The sequence below is a fragment of the Dermacentor variabilis genome, chromosome 8 (genome assembly GCF_050947875.1).
Source record: "Dermacentor variabilis isolate Ectoservices chromosome 8, ASM5094787v1, whole genome shotgun sequence".
Taxonomy (NCBI): domain Eukaryota; kingdom Metazoa; phylum Arthropoda; class Arachnida; order Ixodida; family Ixodidae; genus Dermacentor; species Dermacentor variabilis.
The window spans coordinates 83,561,550-83,571,391 of record NC_134575.1 but is presented as its reverse complement, the minus strand read 5'-3'; positions in this window follow the sequence as shown (position 1 = coordinate 83,571,391).

Here is a 9,842-nt window from a genome sequence, read left to right as displayed (position 1 = left end):
AGTTGTACGCAAGCGCATTACGTGTTCCGACGCGTATATAATAAAGAACACCATGCATTCGTTCATTTGAACAAGACACCCGTATTGGGCGCCGAAACGTCAATCTGTGTTTTGGATTTTTTCAGTTGGCGAGTGTACGCTTATTCAGCCATCAAAATAATACAGAAGCACCAAGTTTACAGATCCGTAGTACTGCAACAAAAACACATACTGCAGTTCTGTAAACTGCAGGCTTGAGGGCATCTACAGCAGCAGACAAATTTGATATGGTGTTTGCAGTTCACGTCAATTTGCGGCAATGTTTCCAAGGGTTAAGGAAAAGAGCTACTCACATAAGAATAATATTCTTCACAGCAGTTTATATTGCATGAATTTTTTCCACTTTACACGTATTAATAGGCGTAGTTTACAAATTTGAGGTATATCTTTTGGCGTGCAGTCCTTGGAAGAGATTGCCACAGGCCGCTGTGCATGCTCTGCAAAAACCAAGACGTGTGTACGGTTTGTGAGACAGTAGTTCACAGGTACGAGGCTTGAGGGGATTCATTGCGACCGAAAAAGGAATGTCGCTATATCCTTCGTATCAACTCCGTAAGGTGTTCTGGTCTACAAATTCACTTGTCAACATAATATTTCACTGCAGCGACACTTTTGTTCTACAGCTTTTAATCAGACTAATCTGTAGTGGCAGCCAGAACAGCATGCTTGCTTCAGTCATCCACTTACTTGAGTTGTTTGAGTTTGTGCTACTGCTTGTGTAACTGCATGTCAGAACGGCATCGCAGGTGAGGCAAAAGAAAGAGATGTCTTTGCAGGCCGAATGCTTCACATAATCATCGCTGAACATCGAGTATGAACGGGTAAAACACAAATGGAGCAAGCAAAAAAGTATTAACAAACATTATTGTGGGTTCCGTTTCTCTAAAATGTTTCGCGAACTGATCAAACACTAAAGTTCCATTGGATATGTGTAATTTTGGGCTTAGCTTTAATCACGTTGAGCCAGAGAGAAATAAGCGAACATGCGCGATATTGGTAAATCTTCACAGGGGCGAGGAATTTAGAAAAAAAAAACACTTCAGCATTATACTTTAGTACACGAATGCCTGCACGTTATGTTAGTATACCGCGAGAGGTAATCTATTAAATGGCACGGGGTTGCCCACAAGAGAAGCGAATATAAAATGTTTTCCTATGTGTGTGCTAGATAGAAATATTGACTTATCCTCAGAACAAGCTCGAAGCTGGCGACAGTACTTAGGAATACATTATTTACAGATGAAGGCCCACACATCTACCGATCGACATGCGTTTACGGCGGTACACAGAGGCAGCAAAACCTATTTCTCCATGTTCGCTTCGTGCATAAAAACAATAGCCTCTTTTGTCTCCAGAACGAGGCCGTCAACTCCAATGGGGCCACTATCTCTATATTATGGTCCAAGCTGAGCGAAGACAAAATATTTCATCGAGCCCTTATGGTTTTTCTTCCTAGCATTATATATAGAGTCACGAAACATTGAATACAAGAGCGCTAAGCGCGTTGCTATGCAGTAAGGACATAACATGCAATTCAAGGGAAAGAAATAAAAGAAACACGACGCCACTCAGCTATTGATGGAAGCACACAGCTCTAAACATTAAGCCTTCCTCAGTCACTGCCCCCTCCCCCCCCCCCCAGATACAAAAATAATAATAAAAAAATATATCCTATAGAAGCTCCGGCCGTAAATGCCACGCTACGTTGAACACTATATGACGTTCTGTCGTCTGGCGCATACAACACCGCAGATATCGTTTCGTCTGCATCACCAATTAAAACAGATGGCGCGCGCCGCTTGAAAGAAAAAGAGTATCAGGGCTTTTGTTAACGCTTCTGTTTCAATATATCAACAAACGGTAAGAGCACAATCAATCAAGTCCCGGGCGATATTCATGAGCGCTCCGGAGAGCTGGCCGATGACATCGCGCTTAATAAATAAATATGCTCGCAGTCGCCGCCGGTCACACAACTCATCACGGCTTACCGGTAATGGACGCCAGTCGCAGCTGCTGTCGGCGCTCGCTACGGCTATTAGTGAGGCCGGCGTACGACACACAGCGAGCGGAATTTGAAAGGCAAATGTATTTTCGGAGCGCATTTGCCGCATGTGCACTCCAGCTTCGGGCCTTTCTTTATTGCTACGCAAGTGTGCGCAGTGATGAATGACTAATTAATTTGGTCCGGTGTACGAAAGCAGACGAGAATATTAAAAAAAAAGCGTAATCGAAGAGCGCTGCCATTAGGTTTTGTTCTTGCACGCGCGCGCTGAAGAAGCGGCACATACTGAATTGACTTCCTTCAACGTCATCCGTTTTCTTACGTAGTTTATGTGCAGCGTATTTTTTACGTTAGTTCCTTTTTCTTGCGAGGCTTGTGGATTCCGGGTGGCTGTCAGGCTTGTCCCCGCTCCCCTTCGTACACGTTTTTCGGAGCACTCGTAATGGAATCGAAACGGCTTAATCACCCATATAATTAAAAGGTCATTAGGGCTCGCACTTCAGTCTTCCTTTCACAGTCTGTATTTTTTCGCAGTCCACAACGCCTTTGCACTGTAGGCTCATTGTGAGCTCGAGAGCTCAAAGTAATTAGCATTTTATAGGAGCATTTCGTCTGGTTCTTTGGAAACCCCTACTTCTGTGGCTCAGAACTTCTTCCTTTCTATTGTCGCTTGCCTTGTGAATTCGGGTAAATATATCGATAATTTCCAGCACAACGACCCAAACGACAATTCTTTTGCTATTATACGTGCGTGAGACCTGCCTCCGATTTCGATAAAATAATAATTTCTCGCGCATTGTGTTCGGGAAATGAAAGAGTATTTGCAAAGAGTCGATGTAAACGATAGATGTGAAGGATAAGCTATTGAATGTTCTGCCATACCTCGAGCAGTCTAACTTAAGGTACTTTCGAACTTACCATCCTTTAAGGATCTTGAATTAGTATTTATCGTAACCATCATAACCATGAAATCTTGCTCCCTGCATTGCGCCGTGCACCTCACGAATGACTTGTCATGAAAATACGAGAAACTTACCATCGGGTGGTTGAGAAAGGACATGATATCGTGTTTCAGTGGTTGCCAAATCATTGCGGTATCCCTGGAAACGAGACAGCGGACACAGCCTCCCGATCTTCACATATGTGCTGACTGCGCCGTTATCCCAATGACGAGAACAGATGCAGTGGGAAAGCCATTGGCCCAGGGGAATTCGGCAGACTTCAAAAACCAGCGCCGTTTTCCCCTGGATCCTGGTCCGAAGCTCGGCCTTACACATGGTTTACCACGACGGGAGGTGACTCTCATTTCTCGTCCACAGCTTGGAGTAGCTTGTCCGAGTGAGTACTCCTACCTTATCGGAATGGCCACATGTCCAGATTCTGAAGTTTGCGGACGCAAAGAGACGACAGCGCACCTTCTGTGTCATTGCCGTCGCTTCAATGCACAAAGAATAGTCCTCTGGACCACCACGCTCGGCAAGAGGGACAATTGTACCCTACGGGAGCAAGAGTTATTGGACCCTGGTCTCAACCGAGGTCGGCACGAAGTGCTTTAAAAGGGTTGGTATGTGCGTTAGAAGAAATGGGACTCATTGAAAAGCTGTAGAACGTGCGAACTGATACGTTCCTCTTTTTTAATTTCCTCTTGCTTTGTAATCACTTCTTCCCTTGCCTCATCCCCCTGTTCAGAGTAGCCAACCGGACACTTACTCTGGTTAACCTCTCTGTCGTTCACGTCTTGTTTCCCTTTCGTCCTTTTCCTTGATGGACTTCAGTAAGAGTGCCTGCAAAGGCACCCTGTCGCCAGAGTGGCACTTTTCTCCGTCGCTTGACGGCGGTAGAGAAAACTGACAGAGGAAAAAGAATCGATCACCCCCGGTGAGTGTTTTCTAGCGGAAGCTGTTAAAGAATTATCGGTAGTTGTGTCCCTACTCTACTTATCTAGCCTCTCGCATGATGTCGTATCTTGCCTTATACGAGTACACCTGATGACGTTATCACTTGCGTCAACCAATCAGCGCTGCATCGTGCCCCCCCCCCCTCATGCTATGACATCACCACTTGCTCCAACTAACTGGCGCGCGTCGCTACCTCTGCGGACCACAGCAGCTAGCCCCTTTGGACACAACAACAAAGTGGTTGCTTTAAGTAAACACAATATTTCTCACGCACTTTAGTCGGGCAGCGAGTGTTGTCCATAGATAGAATGAGTGTAACACCCAATTACCTGGCTTGACAACGATGGTTAGACAGACAAGGTAAAAATGACACGCTTTGCCACAATGACGCATCTATAAAAACACACCGACTATCGGAGCTGGAGTGAACGACCGCGGTACTGATAAAGCAATTAAGAAGCCTCTGAGCGACTCGCTTGTACCTTCTTCTTCATATCCTCTGCTCTTGGTTAAAATTCTAAACGTAATTAGCGGGAGCCCGTAATGAACCCGCCAGTAACGAGTCCTTCGTCTCCTCCACCCCGAAACACCTTGCATAGAAATAGCGGTGAACCGCACCCTCCGGTGCTTTGTAGTAGCGTGCTCCGCGCACTCTCATACGACGCAATCCTCCTAAACAGCTGGCGGCGATCACATGGCGATCAACGTGTATACCTGCTTTGTACCAGCGTAAGATACGCGTATACCTGCTCAATAGGAGGAGAAAGCAGAGCTAGGCGAATTTGGGTTGGAACACGATCAACACGGGGTTGTTTAAGTTCGCCTCCCTTTATCCCGGTTTCCCTTATCAAGCACGCCCTCGCAGCAATACTCCCTCACCAAAGTTTCAACCACTGCGCCCATTCTTCTCGGATATAGTATGCACATCTCTGGAAACAAACAGATAACCGGTTTACATTGTGCAGTGCGTGCCGTAGGATGGATCAGCCTATTTATAGGTCTCTCGGGAACAGGGATATGCACGCCAGTAACACTGTTTTACGGCTGCCGACCCAAGAAAAATACATTTCACAGCACACTACGCGCCGTCTGCAAGGCCGCAACTCCAGCGCTGAACGAATGCACTCTACGTGCGGGTGTACGTTGGGCTCGCCGTCTGCGGCCCTTCTTCAGCGCTCCACCGAAGGAGAAGCAGGTGATGGATGGTGTATGCGCCTCCCCCAAGCCATCGTAGAGAGAGAGAGAGAGAGAAATGTTTATTAAACGAAACAGTGTCCCGAGCGAGGCCGGGTATCACTCTAAGGTGGGAAGGCTCCTTAGTCCAGGAACCCTCTGGCTTCGACTGCCCTTTTGGCCCTGGCGACGAGTTGTCGTTGGTCTTCCAGGTCCCCGAGGGTTAGCTTGGCTTCCCACGTTTCGAATAGGTCGTTTGCTTCTATTGCTCGTTTTGCGTGCGTGTATGGTTGCGTTTCGATGTCTTCCTGCCACGGGCATTCCAGGAGCACGTGTGCCAGAGTGTCGGTACGTTGCAAAGTGGGCAGAGGTAGCCATGGAGCGTCGGGTAGAGGAGATGCATTATCATTCCTAGATGATAGGCTAGATGATAGGATTAGGGAAAATAGCGGAAGGTGGCGGCTCGAGATTTCTGAGCTGGTGACGTCTTCTGGTGCACACGCAAAGTTCGTGTGCCTGCTGCATTAAGACGGCTTCTCACGTTTGATTTGCGAACGTTGCAACACTGCTAAGGCTAGACGGGGCGATGGAAGCGGTGACTCGTCCGCAGATTATAGTAGTGCTTCTGCAATGCGCATTCGGATCCACAAACCATAGTTTAAACTACATTTAGCGAATCCGTAATGAAGCTCAAATTATTTCGTGAAATCGAGAAGTTCGGAAAATCGAGTAAAGTATTTTTCGGTCCTTCGAAATCTGAAATTCTAACGCAGCGACACCCAAAAAGTACCGCGGCATTCCATTTGCCGCTAACCCACGCCTCAGCATTTAAAAAGTACGCGACGTCGGCTCAACTACCACCGCCCCTAGCGCCATCTGGTTCGTGAGAACGCCAGCGACTGCTGAGTGCGTTGTTCCGTACATGACCGCGGCGTGCGGCCTCCTCAAAATAAAGCTATGGCCATGCCTAGGGTGCCTGCATGTTTTAACGCTATTGCGTTAGGCCACAGGCTCGAAGAAAAACCATTCTGCGCCAAAGTTAGAAAGAAATGACAGCTTTTGTCGCTCATTTATTTTCTGGAAAAGGTTCATTAAATCGGGTTAAATGCAAGCTAACTTCGTTAATTCGGGTTGATGAAAACATTTAACCTTAGGGGTAGTTGCCGGGGAATGGAAATTTCTCTGTTAGATTTAGAACATCGTAAAATTGGGTTTCGTTAGATCGAGTTCTAACTGTCTTACAAAAAAAATAACTATAAACAGGTAAATATTGCACTGCGGTTCTCGCACCATCGCCTCCTGTCTTGTGACAAAGAGGGAAAGCAGCGCGCGGTAGACATACACCACTGGAAAACCACAAATACAGTCTCTCTCCGCTTTGTTTGTGCACTTTGCAATCGAAGTTAGCTTTCACAGTCGTGCACTTCATCGTATCCCAAAACAGAAACCTAACTCACGTCCGCTACGTACACTGCAACCTGGAGGATCCCAGTATGGAAAGCAACGCTAGACAGCCAAAGAAGTCGCGAAAATGTGAGTTTTCTAATAGGAGACCGACAACAAGAAATCTAACCGACCTCGACCATGTATATATATATATATATATATATATATATATATATATATATATATATATATATATATATATATATATATATATATATATATATATATATAGTCATATCATAAGAAGCCAACAAACACTGACACCAAGGACAACAAGGGGAAATTACTTGTGCTTAATAAATGGAATAAGGAAACGATAAATTAATGGAAATTAAAGTGGATGAATATATATATATATATGTACAGGGTGTTTCAGCGAACGTTTTCAAATTTTTTGTTAAGGATTACCTGTGGCAGATAACGCAATTCTAGTCCATGAGCTGGTCTACTCGATGAAGCGGACTTTACTCCCAAGAGAATTGAAATGCATAGTTGAGTGTTTAAGGAAAGAACCAGTTAAGTTTAAATAGTTAAATTGTGGCACATATTGCAATTTGCGAACTCTAGAGTCAGAATACAAGGCATGTCCACTGCAAAATAATTGTGTGGCTGACACCGTCATCTCTAAACAGGTCTTATGCTGAGAATTCGTTGCAAGTGGATCCGCCTTGCGAACACCCTGTTTAAAATTCGTAAATTGTAATACTTGATGTTAGTACGGCAATTAGTTAAAAAACATAATTAGTGGACATCGCATCTATGAGCCCTTACATTTAGCATTTCCAATAGCGAGCGCCTCACCGAAAAAAGAAAGAAAACATACAGTGTTTGGTGTTCACTAAGACAGCTTTGATTCTCGGCCAACCCACGAATCCAAGAAATTGGCAAGATCGGGAAACAAAGGCAAACGTTGTTTATATATATATAAGTCCGATAAAATAAGATCCATCGCACAGTGAAAAGCACTTGCATTTAGTTACGCTTTGTCGACTCGCCAAAGAGGACTCGTTTCTGAACTGGTTTGAAGCGACACCTCAAAAATTTACAACCGCGCTCGCCTTAGGATGCGTAAACGCCATCGCAGCCGGCATTCCCGATTGTCTTTTTGACATGATAAAGTCGACATACTTTTTCACCTCATGTTATAGACTTTCCCGCGATACCGTTAAAATCATTTGATTCTCAGCCCGGCTGAAAAATTTTGGTTCACCTATTTTGCCTCATTTCGGCCCCTAGAATGAAAAGAATTAATCTTGCAGTTTTAGTTGCCAAAACCGCAAGATAATTATGAGGGGCCGCTTAGTGAATTTCCTGAACACCTGCGGTTCTGTAATGTGCCCTAAATGCGCCATAAATGATAATTCTTTTTCCCACTCTACCACCATGGGAACGCTGCCGCAGTGCTCGGGATGGAAACCGCAACCTCGTGCAGAGCAACTCAACGCCCGAACCGCTGAACTGGCATGACGGGTAGCGCCATCACCAATGCGGCGTGTGGCTGCATTGCTTGAGTGTAAATCGCATTTAACGTCGGCAGTAATATAGAGATTGGTTCTGCCGCGATTCCTCGTGTAAGAAAATGCACTGGCCTTCATTTCGAATAAACATGGATGTGTAGTTCGCTGTCTTTTTTCGACTGTACTTCGCGAATGGCGATCAGGAGTAATTCGACAGAGAAGGCCGTCGTCCCCTTTCGTCCCAAAGCTAAAGGAACGGCGAACGACTTGTTAGGCAGCCTGGGATAAAGAGAGTCGCCGCGCCGGACGAGGGTTTCCGAGGGGGCTCTGACGGGGTCGCTTCTCATTTGCGTATGCAAATTAAGGTGTTATCCCGCGGACGAAGCGGCCTTCTCCAGAGCTGAGGTCGGTACCCATGCTTCTAAGTATGCGAGCCAATGTCCTTTCCCCCCGTGCGCCTTCCTTTCACCCCTTTTTACCAGTGCTCGCGCCTTTTTCTCCCGGTAGAGGGCGCCATTGGCGATTCTACACGAATAACGAGTGTCTCGCCCAATGGTCCCAAGCGCACGTCCCATACGGTCGTTAATTCTTGTTATGTACTCCCTATATAAGTTGTACGGACTTTTACAAATTCACCTCTGAATCATGTACATAATTGTGTAAGGCGTTCTCAAGAACGATTTGAATACTATATAATAGATATGCAAAGCTATCTATGTTTAAAGTGCCGATTTGTTGAGTGTGCGAAGTGCCATTGAACATTAAGAAGGCGGCTGTGTACTGTATGAAGAACACTACGATGAATGTGATCTGATATTCAGGTGATTTATTCACTCATTTATTGAAATTACCTGCCATGGGTTTGGCTGGGGACACTTAATAGCTGAAACGCTTCACTTGCCCAATTATCATCCTTCAATGCTTAAAGGTATTTGATGCTGGTGACATATTAGACTGGTCAACGTTTACTGTTCGTAACCAACAGATCAATCATTAAAATTAAGTCAGACGCGCCATATAAGCCACATAATGCTTGGCGCGCCGTCAGTCAATCTAGCGGACGAACTACGTTCTCTATCCGCCGTAGTTGCTTAGCCGCTATGGCGTCACGAGGTCGCCGGCTCGATTCCCGGCCGCGGCGACCGCATTTCAATGGGGGCGAAATTAGAAAACGGCCACGCAATCGGTGCACGTTAAATAACCTCATGTTGCTCCAAATAATCCGCCGTCCCCCACTGCGGCATGCATTACAATCGCATCGTTGTTCTGGCACGTAAAACCCCAGAAATGTTTTTAACGTGGCCTATAGAACAACGCATACGCTTGAAAACTCCACAAATGGAGTTTTTAAACGTTTAGGATTGTGCATTCTTGAAGAATGCATTAAAGCTGGCACGAGATATTACTTATCAGTGTTGCGACACATTTGATCAAGTGTCTAGCTTCGAGAGAGCGTGAATTCTACAAGCGAATAAACAGGTTTCTTCAGATTCTCGCAGAATCGAGCTACTTGGTCAGCGACTGACTGCCTCGTAATCGGAGCAATAATATTCTACATAACGACAAAGTCTTGTTAGCCTCAAGAAAATTTCCGTTGGAAACTACAATCGCGTCGTTTTGGACATTTGAACACGTTTATAGCAAGAGTAAAGTTGGGCGGAACACATTTCCCTGATTTCTGTCCACGTAGCCGAAGTTTTCTTAGTTTTTCGGAAACTGTGCATTGAATCCCAACACAGGGTGTAGCAATGCTCAGATACATTTATTTACACATTGCGACGGTATTCATGGTTCCCGGTCGTTTCCTTCTTTCTTTTTTCTTGTTCC